Here is a 23,882-nt window from a genome sequence, read left to right as displayed (position 1 = left end):
CATACTAGTGAGAGCCGCAGAGCTGCAGTGCCTCCCCATTCTGTGACTGAGGAGTGGGAGAGTCAGAAGAAAGCCACGCTCTCACTCTGCTCTATTTGGGTACCCAGGGAAGAAGCCGACTCAACCTTGACTCCAATGCTAATCTCAGTGTGGATATACTATAGTGGCCAAAGTTTGTAGACAAGAAGAGTAAACGGTAGAGAGAGAAGCACAAAGGAGAGCAGCTCCCTTGTCTGACAGAATGCACACACTAGCTTCTACCAACCCTGAAGCTGACCACACCCTCAGCTGACATCTGAAGCCATCGGCTGATCCATGCTTTGTGGTAATGCACCTACCTGTGGCCCAGCAACACATCTGGAAAATAATTTGATTTGTGATTTCCTTTGTTCATGGCTAATATAATTTCATGTAACCACTTCTACAGTGGAACACATTATTTGGAATAACCTAAATCCCTGTTCCTAGGCATAGTTATAAATATTTGGCTCCAGAATAAGCTTTATTAATCCCTTTGGGGTGACAACCACGTTTTACACAAGAGAAGGCAGGGGAGATTTTATGAACCTGTATTTGGGATGTGGGGTACAGGCTACAGTTCTTTGTACTTTGCTGAAATACTCATTGCTACTTGATAGATTTTAATGGCTGCAAAGTTTCATGCATCTCAAAATAGAGCTGTGGGTACCAAACAAGTCAAAACGTGATGGAGGAAGGGATTCTTGGTTGAAGCTCTTTCTTTCTTTTTTATTCTTTATTTTTTTATTCGATATATTCTTTATTTACATTTCAAATGATTTCCCCTTTTCTGTCTCCCCACTCCCAAAAGTCCCATAAGCCCTCTTCCCTCCCCCTGTTCCCCCATCTACCCCTTCCCACTTCCCTGTTCTGGAATTCCCCTATACTGCTGCACTGAGTCTTTCCAGAACCAGGGGCCACTCCTCCATTCCTCTTGGACATCATTTAATATGTGGATTATGTCTTGGGTATTAAAAGTTTCTAGGCTAATATCCACTTATCAGTGAGTGCATACCATGATTGATCTTTTGAGACTGGGTTACCTCACTTAGTATGATGTTCTCCAGCTCTATTCATACAGAGCTAAACAAAGAATTTTCACATGAAGAACTTCGGATGGCTGAGAAGCACCTTAAGAAATGTTCAACATCATTAATCATTAGGGAAATGCAAATCAAAAAAACCCTGAGATTTCACCTCACACCAGTCAGAATGGCTAAGGTCAAAAACTCAGGAGACAGCAGGTGTTGGCAAGAATGTGGAGAAAGAGGAACACTCCTCCACTGCTGGTGGGATTGCAAGATGGTGCAACCACTTTGGAAATCAGTCTGGCGGTTCCTCAGAAATCTGGGCATGATGCTTCCAGAGGACCCTGCTATACCACTCCTGGGCATATACCCAAAGGATTTCCCTGGCATGCAATAAGGACACATGCTCCACTATGTTCATAGCAGCCCTATTTGTACTAGCTAGAAGCTGGAAAGAACCCAGGTGTCCCTCGATGGAGGAATGCATACAAAATAATGTGGTATATTTATACAATGGAGTACTATTCAGCCATTAGAAACAATGAATTCATGAAATGGTTGAAGCTTTCTAACAGTGCATTTATAAACTGTGCTTTGGGGGTGGAGGTAACGTGAGGCATTCAGGGCGTGGGGAGGCTAGATAATATCCTGTTACCTCCAAATGCAGCTTCTTGTGCAAAAATCTTCAACGTAGGGTCTTCAATCTCCCCCATGCCTTGTGTTTTGTTCTCTTGATGTTTCCACCAGGCTCAGCCCCTTAGTCATGGGAGCCCCGGAGCCATGGTGCCTCCCAGTGATATTACTGAGGACTGAGGAAATTGGAAAGAAGCCACAGCTCTCAGCTCTATTCGGGCAGTCAGGGAAGAATCTGGGCCTAATCTCAAGTGACCAGACTTGGAAAACAGACAATAGAGGAAGAAAGCAAAGGGGAAAGCATAAAGGGTCCAGGTCCCGGGACTGGCAGAAGTACACACCATTAGCAAAAGGGAAATTAGCGACATGGTCTAACACATAAGCTATAGCCAGCAAGTGAGCAGAGGTGGTGAGGGCCCTCGGGCACAGCCCAGCCTGGCAGCCAGCCTCGCCTGCTCCGGGGGTCACTTGAAAGACTTTTAGTACTCATCTCAGAAGAGGAAAAGGCAAGAGTCCGTCACAGTCTGGGGGTCAGAGGGCAAACATGCTGTATTCTAAATTAGAAAGGCTTCCATAGGAGTGGCCTTAAGCTACCTGGATGCAGGAAATGGAAGAGAGAGAGAGAGAGAGAGAGAGAGAGAGAGAGAGAGAGAGAGAGAGAGAGAGAGAGAGAGAGAACTTGTGGACCTATAAAGATTTAAAAAATTAGAGAATTAGAGGAAGGTACATTTAAGCCAGGAAAAACATTAAGAACAAAACTTGAAATGGGCAGCCAATGGCAGAACACCCATCTAGTCCAACAGAATAGGGGTCTCCAGTTCAAGTCCACAATAGATGCCTTTGGATGAGGACAGAAAGGAGTCTGGGACTCGTCCCCAAATAAGCTTGACTGAAGGAGAGACTTCCATTTGTCTGTCTGTCTGTCTGTCTGTCTATCTATCTATCTATCTATCTTACATACACACTGTATGTGTATGATGTATGTATATGCCTGTGAGTATGTCTTTGTGTGTGTGTGTATGTGTGTGTGTCTGTGTTTGTGTCTGTGTGTGTGTCTGTGTGTGCATGCAGATACAAAGAAAGGCCAGTAGAAAGCAAAGGCCTTCTGGAGTAGATGTTGCAGGCAGTTGTAGTTACTAAGAACCGAACTCCAATCCTCCAAGGAGCAGCAAGCATTCTTAACTCTGAATCATCTCTCCAGCCCAGCTCCTGTTATTGTTAGTTTGTATTATTTCTGGTTCCATCATTCCTGATGGCGAACATAATTTTTCAAGCAGTGCACAGCTGATTCAACTGTCAGGGTTGCAGCTATCCATCAGACTCCAACCATGCAAGTTTAATCTGGCTATGTGGACAGAGCCACGGTGGGCTCTGTCACTTGTCTCCGCAGTGCCCTGGTTTCCCCAGACACAGCACAGTGATGATTATGTCTGCCTTATAAGATGCCGCAGCAATCACACGGGAACAACCATGTCAAACACTTCTAAATGTGCCTGGCAATCAATAAGCACTCAACAAACACTGCCACGAATATTGTCACAGGTGTGTGTGCTGCTGAGAAGCCTGTCACAGCAAATCGTGATTTATGCCGGGGATAATGGAAAATATTTATTTTGGTTATTTTCTTGTCTAGGTAGTGCCTGAGAGGATAATAAAAATATAAACGGGCAGGTATTTCCCTTTGTTGGCAAGCATGATTTGGCTGATGAAATTAGATGTCTCTGCTTGTCTATTTTCTTTCTGTCTTCAGACTGGAGCACAAAATCCCATCTAAAAAAAAAAAAAAGGGAGATCCTCCAGCAGGATATTGATAGATAGATGACTGAACTGATGATTGACAGTAAATTGCTATGTAAGGAGGGTCAGCAATTAAGGATAATGCTTCCACATTGCAGAAGTATGTTTACACACAAGGCAAAAGCCTTTTCCTTACCAAAATAATAGCCAAACAGAAGCTGCAGTCATGGCTCACAGTGACGAGTACTTGTTGCTCTTGCAGAGGATTTAGGGTCACTTCCCAGCACCCACGGGGCAGCTCACAACCACTGAGGCTGTCCAGTGCCCTCTTTTAGCCCCCAGGGGTACCAGGCACACACAGTACAATTATATACATGTGGGCAAAAAAAAAATCCATAAATTCATAATAAAAATAACTAAATCTTTCAAAGAATAGGAAAAGCAGTAAAGCATACCTATATCTACATTTTTTAATGTCTGGTTTGTAATTTTATTATGGTCAAAAAGTGGGAGCTTCCTGCCTAGCTTCCCTGTACCATTCCAGCAGGTTCGTCGACTGTCTCTAATGGAAGATGCAGACTTGTAGATGCTATGCCATGTGTGAAGTCCAGCAGCTTTGAGGTCAGAAGACTTCAGACTCTAATCACATGGAGAACACATGGGGTGGGGCATCGCATACCCTGGTGACACCATCTCCACCACTGTCACCACAGCTCTTGAACACTTGACCATTTTCCTATTGAAGATGTTTGAAAACAGCTGGTGAGTTGAGATTACTTGTTACACTCAACAGCTACAGACTGAAGAAATCAAGGTAGCATTTAGTAAGAAACTGACTGTAGGTCAAAGGAGTTCCTTCACAGATACTGGAACTGGAAGAAAGTAGCTTATCCATTGCTTTTGCTGTTGTTATTGTTTTAAGGTTTTTGTGGGTTTAATTTTTTTATGATGTAGTGTGAGATTTTTGTATTATCAGATCTTGAAATGCACAGCAGTCTTTGTTAACTATCAGCACTATAGGCTAGCCACTTAAACCTCAGGATTAGGGTTGGAGTCAGGGTCAGGGTCAGGGTCAGGGTCAGAGTCAGGGCTAGGGCTAGGATTAGGGCTAAGGCTAGGGCTAGGGTTAGTGTTAGTGTTAGTGTTAGTGTTAGTGTTAGTGTTAGGGCTAAGACTAGGTCTAGGGCTAGGCTTAGTATTAGTGTTAATGTTAGGGTTAGGGCTAGGGCTAGGGTTAGGGCTAGGGTTAAGGCTAGGGTTAGGGCTAGGGCTAGGGTTAGGATTAGGGTTAGGGTTAGGGCTAGGGTTAGTTCTAGGGCTAGGGTTAGGGTTAGGGTTAGGGCTAGGGTTAGGTCTAGGGCTAGGGTTAGGGTTAGGGTTAGGGCTAGAGAGAGACACAAACCACATTTCACCCACTGCACATTTATATGAGAAGAATGAGAGAATGAGGCTCCTCTCCCCTTTAGGAAAAAAATGTATGTATGTTTGTTTATTTATTTATTATGTGCATGTAAGTTGCATGCATGAGTGTGGATGCATGTTTCTGGATGCCCACATGTGTATGTGTGTTTGTGTGTGTGTGTGTGTGTGTGTGTGTGTGTGTGTGTGTGTGTATGTGTGTGTGTTCAGCTGTGTCCATGCATGGAAAAAGCCATTGGGTGTTTCCTTCTTTGGTTTTCTATTTCTTTGAGGCACTGTCTCACCTGGAGCTTACATGTTCTTGGTTATCTGGAAGCTAACAAACTCAGACCCTTCTGTCTCAACCTGTACCCCACTCCCAGAGCTGGAATCACAGGCACATAGAAGATACCTTGTTTGGTGTGGGCACTGGCATCTCAACTCCTCGTCCTCAGGATTGTACAGCAGGCAGTCCTTTTTTTTTTTTAAGCAATAACTTTTTTCATTGATTTTTTTGTGAGTTTCATATCATGCACCCCAGTCCCACTCATTTCCCATTCTTTCCATATTAACCTTCCACCCTGTAACATCCCCCAGAAAAGAAAATTTTAAAAACCTAAAGTTGAACAAACAAACAAGCACGCAAACATGTCGCTGACCCCGGTGGCAATGACTGCAGCAGGCATGCTTAGCCTCTGAGCCTACGCCCTCTGCCATTGTCTGGTGTAGACATTTTGTTCTGGGGTCCACAGGTCTTGGAAGCTGCTGCCCTCTGTGAGGAAACATGATGATATCTGTAGTTGTGTATCTCGAGCTCGGACAGGTTCATAGTGCAGACTTCTGCTTGGCGGCTGATCATTGTTTCACAGGCCTGATCCTTGGCAGGATAGGGCAGAGGAGGAGCAAGTGAACAGAGAGAGAGCAGATTTCCATCAGGGTTTGTCAGTGAGGACCACAGTGTGGCAAGGACTCTGTCCTGAGCTTGGGAAGCCTTCTTTCCTGTGTGGGAGAATCAGCCCTTGCTTCCAGCGCTGAGGATTGATTGACAGGAGAGCAGGTGTTCCCAAGGTCACTGTTCAGAGACAATCTCTAGCGTTGAGAATAAAAACAAACGAGCAGCCATCTGGCTGAGGTCATATTGTTCAAGGTAACAGCACTAGGAAAGATGCTCATATGCAAGGAAATGTATGGTATTTCACACACACACACACACACACACACACACACACACCACCTCCACCACCACCACCACCACCACCACCACCACCACCACATACACACATTCATAAAATATATACCACAAACACCACACCACACACACACACATACAACACACACACCACAAATACTACCACATACACACATACCACAAACACTACACCACACACACACACATACACACACTGTACCAACTGCTCTCCACCCCCACATTCATATGCACATGCCACACTATTACGCATTCAGAACACACATACTGTCTTTTTCCCAATCTCCTCTGAACTTCCTTCTCTACTGTAGAAACTAATGTAGTAAAAACCATGATACACTGTGATGATAGCCCTGGCACGTTGTAGCTCTGTATCATGGTCACATGGTATACAGGCTGTGACATCAAAACTCAGACATTCTGGGCCACTTAACTATAATACACCATGTCTACCAATGACGTGAGATTCTGGGAAGTTCTTAGAATCCCTTCTTCCTCCAGAGTTGTAAAGGTGGTTTGATATGAAGTTGAACAGAATGTTCTGAGGTTAAAAGTTCAGCCACAGGGACTCATGAGGATGGCTGTGCAAGGTGTGCCGTTGATTGTTAAAGAACAACTCACACTTGGGCCATTCTCTTTATAATTTTTCTACACTCTCGTTGTTTCGCTGTTGGTTATTGCATCCTGCTTCCTGCCCACTTTGGGTTTGCTTTGTTCTTGTCTAGATAGTGTATTAAAGATAGTGAGTTATTGATTTGAGGTCTTTCTTCTTTCTTAATATGAGCGCTCACTGGAGTTTCCCTCCAAGGATTGCATTTGTTGAATCCCCTAAGTTTTGATGCAGTGTTTTATTTTCCACACAATCCATGCTTATTTCCCCATGGTCTCTTCTTTAATCCATTGGTTATTTATGAGGGAATTGTTTAACTTCTACACATCTGTGTATGCTTTTACGTGTCCATCTATTATTGATTTCTAAATTTAGTCTGCTGTGATCCAGACCATGCTTCTCATGACTGAATTTCAGTCTTTCTATAAGTATTGTTTCATTACTGGAGACTGTTCCCTGTGCATTGGAGGAGGTATGTGTTCTGCTTGTGGGGAGCATCCGTCATAGCTCACAAAGCACCGAGTGTCTCACACAGGCATTTGGGGCAGGGCATGGCAGGGCTGCGATGGCACAAACATTCAGCTCCTTCTTCCGGTCTGGATTCCCAGTTCACATATGTTACATGTTAGTTTAGCTTCCATTTGAAGCTCTACACATACATCCTGGAGAACACACACTTGGCTTGTGTTCCTTACTATTCGATTAATAGCTAAAAATATGCATGAGCTCCTATTCTTCCTGGTTAAAAGAGCATTTTCTCTGGACTGACTCACTCATTAAGAATACATCCTGCTCTTGAAGAGCACGGGGGTTTGGTTCCCAGAACCCACTTGGCCCATTATCAGCCATCACCTATAACTCTAATGCTGGAATTGGACACTCTTTTCTGGACCCCATAAGCATTGACCATGCACATGGTACACACCACACACCCCAACACACACACACACACACACACACACACACACACCACACACACACACACACACACACACACACACACACACACACAAGCAGTACTCATACACCTTTCTTTAAAAACTTCTTTCATATAGTTTTCTCATGCTTTCCATTCAGAACCTTAGAAATGTACACATCAAGCTAAATAAGGAAGAATACAGTTCCCAAATGGGGCTTCCTTCTTTCACAGGATGTGAAAACTGTAGTGGAAAGTATACTCTGGGGATCTCAAAGGTTTAAAATAATAATTAGAAGTGATGAGTTCTGTGATGGGTCATCCCAGTGACCCTAGCCCTGAAGTACCACATGCATGCAATCTGCTTGTTTGTGCACTGATTACAGGTGGTAACGGTGAGGATTGTGGTGCTTCGACATGGAAGTGGAAAGTGTGTCATGTTTTTCCATCCTACAAAGAGCAGTCTGGTAGAGGACACAAGGAAGGAAGAGGGGCCCATGGCATACCGTAAGACCATGAAACAACTTATGCTAAAGATAGTCTCGGTTCTTGAAGAGAATAGGCCACTGTGTTGGCCACTTACCCATGATGATGACCGTGGCCTCTGGGAACCCCCGCTTCCCCATCTGGGCATCAGGAGTGATGACACAGCTTGGTTTAGACAATTACTGAAATAATTGCCAACATATGAAAATGTGCCACAGGCATTTCTAACACAGTGTCTCTAGCACAAACTGTTACTTCTTCCACAAAAGATTATTGTCTTAGGTTATTAGAGTTTCTCATGAACTGTCAGACATCCTTCCCTCTGCCTTCAGACCCTCCTCCCTCTAAACATCACCTGCCTGTTGGGAAACTCTCCTACTTAAGCTTGAAGTCTAGTATGTCTGGATAGTTTATTTGAGCTTGGTGCAAAATGGAGGACTCTCTTTCCCACCTGGGGCTCCTCTTCTCTATCTTATCTTGGGAACCCCAACTCCCACACTCTGCCTGGGGTATGTCATGTAATTATATGATATTAATTTCAGGTTTTCTCACCTGAGATTACAGGTTCAACCTCCTGAATGCCTCTCCATCCAAATGAGGTATTCCCAGAACCTTTAACAGTAGCCAATGAAACTTCACCATAGAAGAATCCCTTCCTCACTTTCCATGGTTTATATAGTCCTTGTCTACCCTGAATAAACTGTATGAGCACAAGCTATTTCACTGAATACCATCTGAGAGAGCTGCTTCATTGAATGCTGTCTGAAAGAGCTGTAACATTGAAGAGCTGTAACACTGAAGTTTCAGAGGATCCCTCACCCCCCCCCAGCATCCACAGCTGGAATGGGGTCCTCTAATACACCCCTTCTGCACTGGGGTCCTGCTGACTCACCCCTTCTGCACTGGGGTCCTGCTGACTCACTCCTTCTGCACTTCCCACCTAATGCGCTTCACCCCAAAGGAAGACCTGGACCACAGAATGATCTGCTCCATCCTTCCCAACTCTGTATGCAGTGCTACCTGGATACTCCAAGGGAAAAGAAGAAAATGGAACCACACCTCCGTGACTACATCCATCATCGCCCTCTTCATCAGACCAACATTAATTGGACCATCATTTTCTCTTCCCGGAAACTACCACCTTCTATTCTTCCCCTGCCTAATCATCACTGTTCCCACGCTGGCCCTAAGACTAGCCATTTTCATACCAGTCAGCCCCCAAGTGGGTCTTAAGCAAGCATCTGGCAGCAGCTAGGCACAGATCCCAGCTGGCTGTTTATCTGTCCAGACAATCAGAACTCTATCAAAATGCTAAAGCTCAAATAACACTTCAGATTATTTACAATGGGAAAATGGAGTCTCAAGGGCCAGAGATATAACAAAGACTATGAACTTCAGCTGACTGAGTTGCCTTCCCTTTGGCCCCCAAGGCTTTTGTGTTTAACCTTTATCAAGTAACAGCATCAGTAAATAACTATTTGTACTACTGCCATTCATGACCCAGAGGGCTTTTCCCTCCAGCAGGTTTGGAGCTGTCTCTGACACACTATTGTGAACCTGTCATACATAGTTCAGACTCAATCATTGTTCAGCTAAAACTCTCTCCTAAGTATTTACCTTGTGTGGACATGAAGGAATTCACCACTGAACTTGTTTGGCATACACATACCTTCCAGCAAGTGATCAGAGGATGAGGCTGATGGTTGGTGGGAGGAGAATCTGAAGGATAATCTGAAGGGCCAAGTGATGATGGCCTCATGGGGAACAACTGATCAATGAAAAGAGGGTCATTGGTATTCAGAGGGAGGAGGGTTTAAGGGTGGGAAGGAAGAGTGTGTTCTAGTCAAGATAGCCCTAATATACAGAAGGGGTGTGGCAGAGGTCACACACTGTAAATGGCTAGTGTGAGCAGTCCATGGACTTCTTTGCTATCACTTTGGGCAGGAAAGAAAAGGGCCAGCATTCTGAGCATGTTGATCTGGGGATACTCATGAAATACCCTGAGGCAATGTCAACCCTATGACTGTGGAACACAGGCAAGATTTGGGCACAAATAAAATGCAAGGGCCTTAGTTATCATAAGGCTAATAGTTGCTTGGAAAGGCACCCCATTCACTGATTAGTGAATGCTGGTGTGTAGGAAGGGAAGGTTAATCAAAACAACAGAGGCCCTTGGCACTCCATTAAATTAGGCTGGGGTGGGAAAAGGTGCTAGAGGATTTGAGGAAACAGTGTCAGGCCCTGGCATCTGCAGTGAAGTTGAAGACGAACCTCTAGTGTCACCCTGTGGAATCTGTAGAGACATTGCTATGAGCAATGCCCCAATGAGTGTAGAGATAAATGCTTGACTAGAACCCACAGTAGGGAGAATAGGGTGGGAAGAAGTAATGATGTCATAGAAATGGACTCAGAGACATTTCAGAGAGAAGAAAAGTTGAGACTGCAGTAGGGTATAATCATGGGTCAGCGGATGACATTGAATCCAGTTTTTGAAAGTTCATTCAGAACCGTACTCTCTCTGCTTTATGTACTGCCTACATTACTGGAATCTCAAGTGCATGGTAATATGTTAATATGAATTTATGGCTTGTGCCTCATTAAAAATAATAATGTCACATTAGAGAAGAATGGACCTGAAGCATTAATGATCTATAAAAATACTTCCCTCATCATAAGGAGCAAGGTACTTATTGTAATGCTGCAGTGGCTGACTTGGTAAACAGTGGGTTAAATGTGCAGCAGTCATGGCCTCTTACCATGAAGTCTGTGTAGTGACTTTCTTTGTTGCTGGGACATAGCACTTGATAAAAGCAACTGAAGGTCTTTCCAGCCAGCACCGAGCAATGGGCTTCTCTCGGGACAACCGGCACAAGTGCCACAAGACAGGGGTAAGAGAAAGCCCTATCACAAGAAGTGGAGGTATGAGCTGGGACGACCCGCTGCCAATGCTAAGACTGGCCCTCACTGCATACAAGTCCAGCTTTGAGGAGGCAATAAAAAATACCGTGCCTGAGATTGGATGTGGGGAACTTTTCCTGAGGGTTGTACTCAGAAAAACAAGGATCACTGATGTTGTCTACAATACATCCAGTAATGAGCTTGTCCGCACCAAGACCCTGGCAAAGAACCGCACTGTGCTTGTTGACAGCACACTGCACCTACAGTGGTGAGTCCCACTAGGCACTGCCCCTGGGCCACAAGAAGGGGGCCAAGGTGACTCCTGAAAAGGAAGAGATTTTAAACAAAAAAAACAATCAAAGAAAATCCAAAAGAAGTATGATGATAGGAAAAAGAATGCCAAAATCAGCCGTCTTCTGGAGGAGCAGATCCAGCAGGGCAAGCTTCTCACCTGCATTGCCTCAAGACCGGGCCAGTGAGGCAGAGCAGACAGCTATGTGCTCGAAGGCAAGGAGCTGGAGTTCTATCTGTGGAAGATCAAAGCCCGGAAAGGCAAATAAGCCATCCTTCATAGCTCATTCAATAAAGGTGTTTGCTGTTCTATATGTTAAAAAATAAAAGCAACTGAAGGAATGAAGGGTTCCGTTTGACTTGAGTTGAAGGTTCAGTCTGTATAGCAGGGCAGGCATGGTGCCTGGAGCATGGCATGGGAAGGCTGTTCGCATCACACCCACAGTCAGGAAGCAGCCAGGATGAATGAAGAACTTAGCTGGAATTCACCTCTTTACTGTCTGGGACGCTGGCATATGGGTCATCCATTCTTAGGGTGAACCTTTCCAGCTTCACTAACCCAGGCTAGGAACTCTCTCACAGATGTGCACAGAGGTATATCTCATAGATGATTCTAGATGCTGTCAAACTGGGAGTCGATATTAGCTGTCAGAGCTGTAAGCTGTGGTTAGTGAGGCATGTGTCTAGAGTATTTGCAGTGACCCACATGGATTTTGTAGTGTGGGTGTGTGCTGGTGGCCTGTGCGCACTTGCCAGAGGACCCTGACTCTCTGTTGTTAGTACACCTTTGTGTGATAGCAGTTTGCGTTCAGGGATGATGCCTAGGGTTAGCAGTGAGGACAAAAATAGTGGTCCTCAATTCAGGGATTAAAACAGAGGTTTCGCATGTGTTTGAAAGAACACAGAACTAACTGCCCCATATGTGTCATCTTTTGGATACCTTAGTAGAGCCAGAAGGGCCCTCCCAGTTCCTATCTACACTGACATGGTGGGAACTGATTTACTGGACTTAACTATTCCAGGCATAATGGGGCTGTGAAAACTCTGGAAATGCAGTGGTACTGTCTCAGAAGAACTGAGACTTCCAATGCTTTGTTAAAATAAATTTTATTTTATTTATATGCACGTATGTATGCATTTGTTTAAGCATGTACGTATGTGTGTCGGTGTCTGCATGAGAAATCATTCTCATGGTTTCAGCCATTAAACATTTGCTCTTCAGTTGGTGGTGCTGTCTGGGGGGTGTTCAGGGGATGTGGCCCTATTAGAAGATGTCTGTCACTGGCAGCTGCTCTGAGAGTCAATACCCACGCAATTTCAAGTTCACCCCCCACATCATGCTTGGAATTCAAGATGTGAAGCCATGCCTTTGCTCCACCATCTTGAACTTTAAACATCTAGAACTGTGAACCGGAATATACCTTTCCCTTCTGTAAGTTGCTTTAGTTGTAGCATTTTATCACAGCAACAGAAGAGTACCTGAGCCGGTGTCTGTGGATGCCAGTAAAAAGTATCTCATCCCATGGAGCAGTTGAGAGCCACCCAATGTGTGTGTGCTTGCTCGTCTAGAAGAGCAGCAAGTGCAACTTCATTTACAAAAGTGTTTTTGTTTATTTTGTGTGTGGATGCTCGTGTGAGTGTTTGCACATAAAATCAAAGAGAGCTTGTGGCAGTGAGTTTGATCCTTCTACTGGGTAGGTTACAGGGACTATACACAGGTCATCAATCTTGGTAGAAATCACCTTCGCCTGCTGAAATATCACTTCATCAACCCCCTGTTCCTTATTCCAGTCTCAAGCATCATCAGCCTCCCACCCCCATTCTTTACTCCATTCTCAAGGTGTTCACCGTAAGAAGAACTACCTCCTGGGCCTAGCAAAACCAGGGATGCAGTAAAGAATACTTGGGGAAGGTCACTGAACGTGAAGGTGAAATTTCCAATGCCTTTGTTTTGTCGAGAAATAAACTTTCCCTGTATCAGCACATATGTGAACTTAGCATAGCCTTTCCAGTTGGTTATAGAGCCACAAAATAGATCTAAATGAAATTAATATAAAGGAACTTAAGTGTGGTGACCTGACTGCCATCCAAACAGGGTGCTGAGCAAGGGAAGAGGGTAGTAGAGATTCATTTATGCCAGGACAGCTATGAACTATGGCTTCCTGGAGACAGGCTTGGGTGCACTGCTGTCCCTTCGGGGCTTCCCATTTTTAAGGAACATTTTATGGCACTCTCCCTTCTTCAGCGTAACAAGAAGATGCCCCTTAATATATCAGCTAAACTCATCTGCAGGGTTCCACTCCCAAGGTCAACACAAGCCCACTTTTACATTTTCATCCCATGCCTGTAGGAATTCTGTCATTCCTCCAGGTGATGTATGCTCTTGCTTCTCCTGGAGACCACACCCAGAAAGACATCTGATATATGTTGGCTCAGAGTAATGACATTTTAAATGTTAATAAGGAAATCATGGGTATAACAGGATTTGTATGCTAAGAGATCCTGTAGCTTTCGAAGCCAACTCCAGATGACTTCTGGGGGACTGATTAATGCTCACTTGAAAGAGTATATCACTCAAATAAACCCTTCCCTATTTTCCATTTATCTTGCCCTCTGTGGATCCCTGCCTGTCTTAGAGACCCACTACTTTGTGTGGCTGAGGACTTAGATGCCAGGCCCCTTCTACTGCCTGTCAGCAATGATTTGGGCATTAAGTTGCTCTGCTTTAAAATAATTGGATTAATATCCTAGACTAAAACCAAGCAATTCCAATGATTGCTGAAAACCCTTTTTAAACATTGTCAAGAGACAAGAAATATCAAAATAAAACAGGATCTGCCAAAAATAAAATCACATTTATAACAGAGAGAGAGAGAGAGAGAGAGAGAGAGAGAGAGAGAGAGAGAGAGAGAGAGAGAGCATTGCAAACAAACAAACAAAAACCTTCATTAGGGAGACAAAGTCATTCAAAAGGCAGATTTTATTCAGCATGGCTCTGAACTTGCTATATCCTAGGTGTGGACCCCTGTGACTCCTACAGTCAAATTCTGCTTCTAAGGACTGAACTTTCTGTGCTCTGCCTAATTGTCATTGAGCAAGGTGCAGTGAGGACAAGGCCAGCATTATAAACTATAGGTTGACCCTCTGCAAATGTGCTATGTTCACAAGGGTATCAGAACTAGAAGGCGGGAGGAATGAGTGAGAGGTTGTTTCTTGGAAATTGCCTCCACTTTCGTGGTCGCACCCTGGCAGACATGGCAAGACTCAGATGGACGCAAAATGAGACATCTCGTAGCAGCTGCAGAATCTGCAGAACTGTCGGTGACTCCCTTCATCTGCAGATGTAACCTGGAGTGTCCACCTAAGTTTCAGATTACAGAACCCTGATACCTATCCCCCTTTTCCTAAGCTACTTAGACATATGGATACTGGGGGGTGTCTCTCTCATGCACCTCATTCTCTCAGAGTGCATATCTGAGCCTCAGATGATTTCCTACTCATGATGTCTTATATCTAAGGGCCAGCTTCAGGTTTAACAGTTAAATAAATCCCCCCAATTTCATGTCAGGTGACTGGGAGGGTGAAGTCTCTGGAGAAAGGGAAAGTGGAAGCATTCCAGATTTTTACATTGTGACTGCCAGCAGGGTCAGACTGAAGTCTGAAGCCTCAAGTCCACCACCAGACGTGTCACAGAAAATGTCTTGGTTGCAAGCTTTGGGTACTCCTAGAAGACAAATTGGTGTGAATTCAGATGAGGCAGAGTGGGTGGACGGGTGAATGAGTGGCTGAGCAGGAGTCTGAGCTGTAAGGTGAGAACTCAGTAAGCTTCCCACTCCTGCTGATCATATGAGATGCACACGGCTGTGGGATGGGCAAAAATGAACATTGCATCCTATGCAACTAAATTCAACGATGTATCCTAAGAGTTAATTGCTATTTTTAAGATGACAGGCACTCTTCCAAGGCTCTCAAAGTAGACACAGAGGGTCACCCAGCCCAACCTTGCATGGTCACAGTCTGTTACACCTAAAGAACATCCATGCTGGCTGATCATCCACTGGGCTTCTATGGGGAAGCCACTAGCCTGGGCCAACCCAAAACCATTTTGCTTTGGACATCCCTGACTGAGATCTAAGAGAGGCTTCAAATTAGCTTTTGGCATTCAAGGTCCTCACTGGCAAATCAAAAGGCCCTTTCAAAAATGGGTCAACTCCTTCAGATTCCTCCTGTCCTTTGTTCTGTAATTACAATGCACATCAAAAATATGATCAAAGTCCTATTTGGAGAATATTGGATTAGCAGAAAGTTTGATGAAATCAATAATTGGAATGATGAGGGACTTTTACTAATTACATCTGGAAGGGCTAATATTGTCTGTGGGGATGAAATAGGAGGCTTTGTTCCTTATGTAAATGATGGTGGTATAAAGAAAAATGTGTCTTGGAAGGATGCCCTTTGGACTCTGGTTTCACTGTGTCTGATGGAAGGAAACGAAGGAGAAAAGGATACGTGGGTCCCTGAAACTCTAGATTCTAATTACACTAGAAATGAGTTCAGTTCATAAATTGGGTATGCCTCTAAAAAGTTAAATATCAGCATTGAAATATAAAAAGAAATTTGACCCTCTATTTACATAATTTTGCATACACACACTTTCTCTTCCTGTAAATCAAGTGCAATGGAATTTGCTTTACTTTTTAAGATAGAGTCTCATGAATCCCAGGCAGCCAATGCTCTTCTGATCCCCCTGCCTTCACCTTCCAAGGAATGAATTAATGGCATGTACCTCTTTATGCAGTGCTGGCGACAGAATTCAGAACATCATACATGCTAGAAAAATCACTCTACCAACTACAGCCCCACGTCCCAACATGTGACATTATCAGAAATGCCTGTTGGCAATGAGTGTAGCTTATGGTTAGACCTTGTTTATTTCTTCCTAAGCCCATTTAAGTAAAAGAACGGGTTTTCAAACACCCCACACCCTATTTAGTGCCATTTGTATGAGACAGAAAGCACTGTACTCAACTCTCCATCAGCCTCATTATCAGAGAAACTGTGGCTGGACAGCTGATTGATTGGCTGTATGCACTGCTGGCTTAGTATTGATCTACTAAGCATTCCCCTTGGCTTGCTAAATATATTCTATAGAAATAAAGTGAGGTTTTACTTAAAGGAGAACTCATAACTCACTATGATTATTGCATAGGGGACAGAACTCAACTTGGCCAAACCAGCTGGGAAGACATTGTTCCCGATGAGTGGGGACACTGTCCTCCCTCCTTGGGCACAGCATGTGCTTTGTATCCATTCTGCCCTCCTGTGTCTGGCTCTATAAGTCTGTCATGCACACTTACAGTCTCTCTACTCCAGCACATCTGCTCCTCTTGACCTGCAAGACTCTTCTGCTTTCGCCTCTGTTCTGTTTTAAGGGTCCTGTTCTAGCCCCCCCCTTCCTTCTAGAACTTTAAGAAGCTCTATACAGAATGATCTCTTAAGTCTCCACTGGGTTTCCATGTGTGTGTGTGTGTGTGTGTGTGTGTGTGTGTGTGCTGGCATCATAGGGACAGAGAACCTTCTATCATAAGGTCTGTTCACCTAGTATTATCACTTATCATATTTTCAATTCCAATATACTTGGTGTGAGCAGGAGGAGGCACAGCTCCCAGGAGATAGCCCTAGCCTCTGTCCCCACCACTTATTTTCCATGCACTCTGTAAGTCCAGAGCTGCTGTATCCTTCATGCCTGGCTCCTATTAACCCCTCTTGGTACCATCCTCCTCTGTGTGAGTGGCTGTCCCCTCTCTTGTGCCTGTCCTATGCTGCTGCAGCTACTGGGGCCTCATGTCTCCCTTGCCCAGATCTACAGAGACCAACAGAGAAAGAACAGGGAGAGATTGAAGCTGTAAGGGAGATAAAGGGTAAGCACAACAGCATGTGTCCCCTGACGTGATCACACAGCAACAGCCACAACATTAGCTTCAGGCCATGACTGTATTAATTACTTTTTAAAATGGTGTCTTGTGGAGTTTTAAAGCAAGACATTTTGCATACCTCACAGAAAAAGATTCAGAGATGTCAGTTGCAAGCCTAAGGTCACAGAGGAGTGCATCGGCAGGTGGCAGTCTACCCCCCTCCCACAGCTTCCTGAGTGGTACCCTGACCAATGGGTTGCTAGAGTAAGACAATGCTCCCCATGGTTCCAGGTTCTGAGAGGCCTGAGGTGAGTAGAGTCATTTGTCAGGAGATGTAAAGGCATTGAAAGGAGAGACAGAGACAGAGACAGATCAGGATGCCTCTCCTTCGAGGTCACGAGCCAAAGAGAGAGATGATGCTTCTTTTAAAAGAGAGACACAAAGCTTCTCTTAATATGGATACAAGCAGACAGCCATCAAACAATGCACATATCTCCCAAGAGACCACAGGAAAACTATTCTCCTACTTCCTGGCTTCATAGTTTTTGAACAATTTTTGAGTTCATCAAAAGACTAGATGAAGAGAGAAAAAAAATGTGTGTTCTATAGGAAAAATGGCAGGTTGGGGCCATTCTGAACCTGGACAGCAGGTACCTGCTTGTATCTGGAACAGTCAGATATTTTCAGCATGGGGTTTTGACTCTATGGGGCACCCTTGATCTTCTGCTCAATCAGCTCGGTGACTCATCTCTCTGGTTCAGGCTTGGCACAATCCCAGGGAGGCAGAGGGGCCAGTACAGTACTCCCTGCAGGACCATATGAGGCTCCATGGCTTCATCCACCTCCCGTGGCTGCTGCCAATTAGGTCCACACCTCTGCTCAGCAGCCTACTAATGTGACAAGACTCACTGTGCCGCAGAGCCCCTCCACCAGTCTATGGACAGTCATGCCTGCACGTTCACAAAGGCGAATTCCATTTCTCATTGCACAGCGTGGCAAGTTGGCACCATCTTCAAAAGTCTGAGACATTTTTCTCCTGCAGGGAGGACATTTGCCTATGCTTAGCTAGACACAGTTCTCCAGTACCTCAGGGAAACAGGAAGGATGTGTACACAAAACAAGACCTGCCCTTCCATTCCCATTTATCCACTGGATACTTTTCTGTAGGCTGAGACTGTTCTCTCAGGCATTGACGCCACCACTGGGAAGACTTGGAATCTTCTTTAGAATTTTCCAAAATGGTGATCTTGTGTCTACTCCTTGTGTTTCAGTAGGATTATCAGAATTGTTCGTGGATTTATACTTGCACAAAGTGGCAGGAAGCAGGTAGGACATTGGCTTGGGGCACAGGGAAGAAGGCACGGGGAAAACAGCTTGACTCCCTTTGGGGAAGCTTTCCTGTCTGGATTCTCTCCAGTCCTAGGAGGAATCCTGGCTCCTATTTTGTCAGTTCGGGGGCGTTGGGAATACTGAGATTGCCTCAAGAAATTTTTGCCTTATGAGTTTACCATAAGGTAACCACCATGATTACTGAAAGGCCCTTCACAAAATGGGAGCCTACAATAGCTCACACTCTATGGGGGCAATGCTCAGAGTTCCCTTGCCTTGGGAATTGTTGGTAAGGCTGCTGTGGGAGGGAGTGTCATTTCTTCAGTAGAAGTTTTCATTGCAGGTGCTTTTGTAAAGGATCCCCAGTTTCACTCAGGAAATTTTAGTTATACTTGGTGCATCACACTAAAATTAGGCACAGAGGTAGATAGTGTGCCTTTGGAGAAGAAGGATTTATTTTGGAGACTGGGGGATGAAGGAGGGACTAGAACATGAAAATGGCCACAACTAATGGTGTGAATGTATCAAGCAATAAAAAATAAAACAAAAGGAAAATAGAACAAAAAAAATAATAAAGTCTTTCAAGTTCTGGACATGGCAGTAGCTCTGACTTCCTGTTGTATGAGTTCTGTGAACACACACTTCCTGTGAGAGCATACTTCCTCTGAATTTAAATTTCGTGTGATTAAGTGGACACTTCTGGTGCATAAAGTCTTCCTCAAACTGCATTTTTTCCCCTGTGAGGCCACATTTCCTGTGAGTGCAGACTTCTGAGTTCACGTTTCCTTGGGCGCACACTTCCCGTGGGCGAACCCTTCCTTTAAGTCTATTACTTCCTGTGATTACACACTTTCCTCTGAGTCCACCCTGACTTGGATCACACACTTCCTGTATTCAATCTTAGCTCTATAGTTGGTCTCCATCCTGAGACAGGAATTCTATGTGTCTTGTCTTGTCTGGAAGTTTCTATGTATGGGACATAAAATACCATTGTTTCTTTTGCCTTTGACTTCTGTGTTCCTCTAGTACCAATTGTTTCTTAGGACATCTCCCTAAATACCATTGGGCCCTGTCCTAGTGCTTGCAGGGAGCCCTGCATTCTCCCTCTATGACACTTAGCTAATCAGCTCGTTACTGCGTGACATGTGACATCCCTGTACTAGATGGTAAAGCTAAGCTAAGCCTCTCCTCTTGGTGCCGCCAGAATCAGGATTCACTGGGCTTCCCTAACTAAATGGGTATATAAGATGCAGATAAATTATATAGTTTACAGATCAGGCTCTTCTCTCTAGAAGATGTAATTAAATTTTAAGATGCACACGGGATGTTTTTCGTATGGATTTCGTATAAAAGAACGCTACCTAACGCAGTTTCTGATGTCTTGGGAGCCTGATATGCTGTTGTAGCTAATGGCACGAGCACATACTCCAGAGTTCTGGAAAGGTGGACAGGCCATGAGGCTGACAGAGCAGTGGTCTTGTATTCTGACAGCAGGCACATTCATACACATTGCTCAAGAGTCTCCTAAAATGGTTCAGAATGATCTCACAAGCCCATGACACTTCCCTGACACTGGGACATGTGGGGTCTAACACACAGCTTTCAAAAGCTTGTCCATATTTCCTCAAAGAAAGCTTCCTGGAGAAAGTTTTTTAAAAAGTAGTAAAATGTTAACACTGGAACCATGAGACCTTGTGAAAAGGCATCTCTATCAGACCGATAGTTTAGGCAGGCGGTTCTAGAAAACAGTAGAAAATAAATATGCTTAGCCACAGGAGATTTTGAACAGTGGCTGCAAAATTAGGTTATTCCTGTTGGTGAATTAAATCTATGATAATTTACCCCCTAGAATACCCTGCACAGTCCACCTGCATCGTTGTGTGGCTCAGTGGAAACGCCCATGGAGGCTCTCTCTGCCCTCCTGCCTAGACCTTCACAGATGCTTGCAGCTCCCTAAATTGCCTGCAAGGAAACTGAGCAGAAAGCTGCTGCCGTGCCTCTGAGGACCTTCCCTCGGGTCTTTCTTTATGCTGCCCTCAAGGGTTCTGCCTCTGACCTGTCCATTTTGAGGTGACCTCTCTCTGTCTCCCTACATAATTCTTCCACTCAAGAAGTTCCTGCAGGAAATCAGGCTAAATGTACTCTCTCTCAACTCTTTTTCCATGCCTTCCTCTCTCAAATGTAATTAGACTGTCCATGTCTACTGCTCCAGAATTACAGCAAATGCAGAACGAGAGAAATAAAAATGCTCGGGTGATGAAGGAACCTGGTGCTGCCGGCCTGGCCCCTGCTTACTATTGCTTCTGTACAAGTCTGATCACTGTTTTCTACACACACCCCACCCACCTAGGTAGGAAAAAAATGTGATTTCTGTGTAAGACTGAAATCTGCGAAGGCTAATGTTACTTGGGGAAAACACACATACCACCCTGTAGCAGGAGCAGGCTGCTATGAGTTTCTTTGCCAATGTTGGTGATGTGTCTGACACTGGAGAACGATGCTGAGGGGGGAGTGGCAGCAGGAGACATGAGTGGGTAGAGTGTCATTACCCAAGTTGGAACAGACCCAAGCTCCTTGAATTAATACACATCTTCCCTGTGTGAGGAGAGTGGTCAGAACCACCAGCTGCCATGACCTGGCCTCTCCTCTCCTCCATTCACAGGCACCAAGCCAGGTGCATCACATGTAGTAGAATTAGTAACTTACATCTAAAATGACTGTAGGACTCTGCAGAGATTGTTCAGTGGTAAAGTACAAGTTTCACAATCATGAATGCCGGAACTCAGAATCCATGAATGAATGTAGAAACCCAGTTAGCTACAATGGCCTGCCTATAATTGTGATGCCCTGATACTCACAACAATTGATCCATGGTGTAAGCTGGCTAGTCAGACTGAGCTCAGTGAGAGACCCTATCTCAATGAGGATGTGGAGAAAGAGGAACACTCCTCCACTACTGGTGGGATTGTAAGCTGGTACAACCACCCTGTAAATCAGTCTGGAGGTTTCTCAGAAAACTGGACATGACACTTCCGGAGAACCCTGTTATACCACTCCTGGCCATATACCCAGAGAATTCCCCAGCATGCAATAAGGACACATGTTCCACTATGTTCATAGCAGCCTTATTTATAATAGCCAAAAGCTGGAAAGAACCCAGATGTCCCTCAATGGAAGAATGGATACAGAAAATGTGGTATTTTACACAATGGTATACTACTCAGTAATTAAAAACAATGAATTCATGAAATTCTTAGGCAAATGGTTGGAACTGGAAAATTTCATCCTAAGTTAGGTAACTCATTCACAAAAGAGCACACATGGAATGCAGTCACAGATAAGTGGATATTAGCCCAGAAGCTCTGAATACCCAAGACACAATTCACATATCAAACAAATCCCAAGAAGAAGGAAGGAGAGGGCCCTGGTCCTGGAAAGGCTTGATGCAGCACTGTAGGGGATTGCCAGGACAGAGAAGTAGGAGAGGAGTGATTGGGGAATGGCTGAGGGAAGAGGGCTTGTGGGACTTATCGGGAGGGAGGGGAAACCGGGAAAGGGAAAATCATTTGAAATGTAAACAAAGAATATAGAAAATAAATTAAAAAAAAGAAAAAGAAATTAACAATCAACAATCACTCCTGGCCTCCACACATGCATACCCACATGCACACCTGAACATGAGCATTCTCTCTCTCTCTCTCTCTCTCTCTCTCTCTCTCTCTCTCTCTCTCACACACACACACACACACACTCACACACACACACGAAGCGAGGGAGGCGAGGGCTGTGGTCTGCATTGGCCACCATTGCTTCTATGTATACTATAAGAATACACTGAGACTCTTGCTTTGACCAAGAAATCAGAGCAGGCTCATTCTCTGGGACAGTATATCTGAGCCTGGGGTCTCTTTCAAATAGAATGATCACTATCCCATATTGGCAACTTGGTTTCTGCTTTCAATAGACTCTTAAAAAAGTGATAATAATACTATTATTTTCAAAGTGTGGAGCAGAGTCTGAGGGAAAGACCATCCAGAGACTACCCCACTTAGGGATCCATTGCATATACAGCTACAAAACCCAGATACCATCGTGGATGCCCACAAGTGCTTGCTGACCGGAGCCGGATATAGCAGTCACTTGGGAGGCCCTGCTAGTTCATGACAAATATAGAGGGGGCCACTCTTAGCCAGCCATTGAACTGAGCACAGGGTCCCCAATGGAGGAGCTAGAGAAAGGACCCAAAGACCTGAAGGGTTTTGCAGCCCCATAGGAGGAACAACAATATGAGCCACCCAGTTCTCCCACAGTTCCCATGGACAAAACCATCAACCAAAGAGTACACATGGAGTTATCCATGGATCCAGATGCATAGGCAGCAGAGGATGGCCTTGTTGGACATCAAAGGGAGGAGAAGCCCCTTTTCCTGGGAAGGCTCGAAGCTGCAGTGTAGGGGAATACCAGGATAGGCAAGTGGGAGAGGGTTGATTATGGAGCAGGGGGGTTATGAGACTTTTGAGGGGAAACAGGAAAGGGGACGACATTTGAAATGTAAATAAAGCATATATCTAATAAAAAAGATACAAAACTTAAAAAATACTATTATTTTAATTATGTGTATATATGCATGCACTTGAAGGGTTATGTGCATGTTAAAGCATGTTATGTGCATGTTAAAGCATGCCCAAGGAGATCAGTGGAGGGCATCAGATCACCCTGGAGTTAGAGGCATAGGCAATTTTGTGAGCTGCCCAATGTGGTGTTGGGAACAGGAATTAGTCTCATCTTTGCAGCACTACCACCAATAGGCTCTCTTTTAAATTCATGCCCTTTTACAAACAAGTTTTTTATGAACAAAAATTATGTGGACTTCACTGCTTTGTTTACTGTCTCAGAAGTTCATTAAAGGCTTACTCACACTCCAATCAAGCCTCTTTTCTAATGGGACCCATCCAAGATGTCTCATGCATACGATGCCAATAAACACACTTCTCTAGGAGGCACGAGTCCTATTTATGTAAAGTAGACACTTAATTCAACTGAATGGAAATAGCAGGCAGGCGAAAGCCCTACTGAGACATTTTCCAGGGTGAAGGCTGTGTTTGGGAAAGCTCTGGATGCTGGGAGCTGAGGGAAGCTGGGATTGGGCAGGCCACTTGGAAACAGTTTTGGGCAGTAACTAATTCTAGCAGGGGCAATTCACCAGGAAAGATTTCTGAAGTGTTTTCCTATCAACTAGACAGAGACTCTGCAATGTGAACACAGATGCACCCAAGGAAGCTGTACCAATGGAACTCTCCAGAGCATCAGGGGGGGCAGGGGCAGGGGCAGCATCTATGTAGGCACAGATGGCGATTGGCCAAAAGGACTGTACTGGGACAGTTGCTTTCTGTGGTGAAAAGGGATGAGAAACTCA

At 44.6% G+C, this 23,882-nt stretch overlaps 1 protein-coding gene and 1 pseudogene across 1 annotated transcript in view; both read left to right on the top strand.

The window, feature by feature from the left end:
- Positions 1–23,882, top strand: part of Dpp6 (dipeptidyl peptidase like 6) — a 659,720-nt gene that overhangs the window by 63,427 nt on the left and 572,411 nt on the right. The window lies entirely within an intron of this gene.
- On the top strand, positions 10,877–11,491 carry LOC127678193 (40S ribosomal protein S8-like; annotated as a pseudogene).

Source organism: Apodemus sylvaticus, chromosome 2 (assembly GCF_947179515.1).
Source record: "Apodemus sylvaticus chromosome 2, mApoSyl1.1, whole genome shotgun sequence".
Lineage (NCBI taxonomy): Eukaryota > Metazoa > Chordata > Mammalia > Rodentia > Muridae > Apodemus > Apodemus sylvaticus.
The sequence above is the reverse complement of the archived record's forward strand: the minus strand, read 5'-3'. Positions and strand labels throughout refer to the sequence as shown.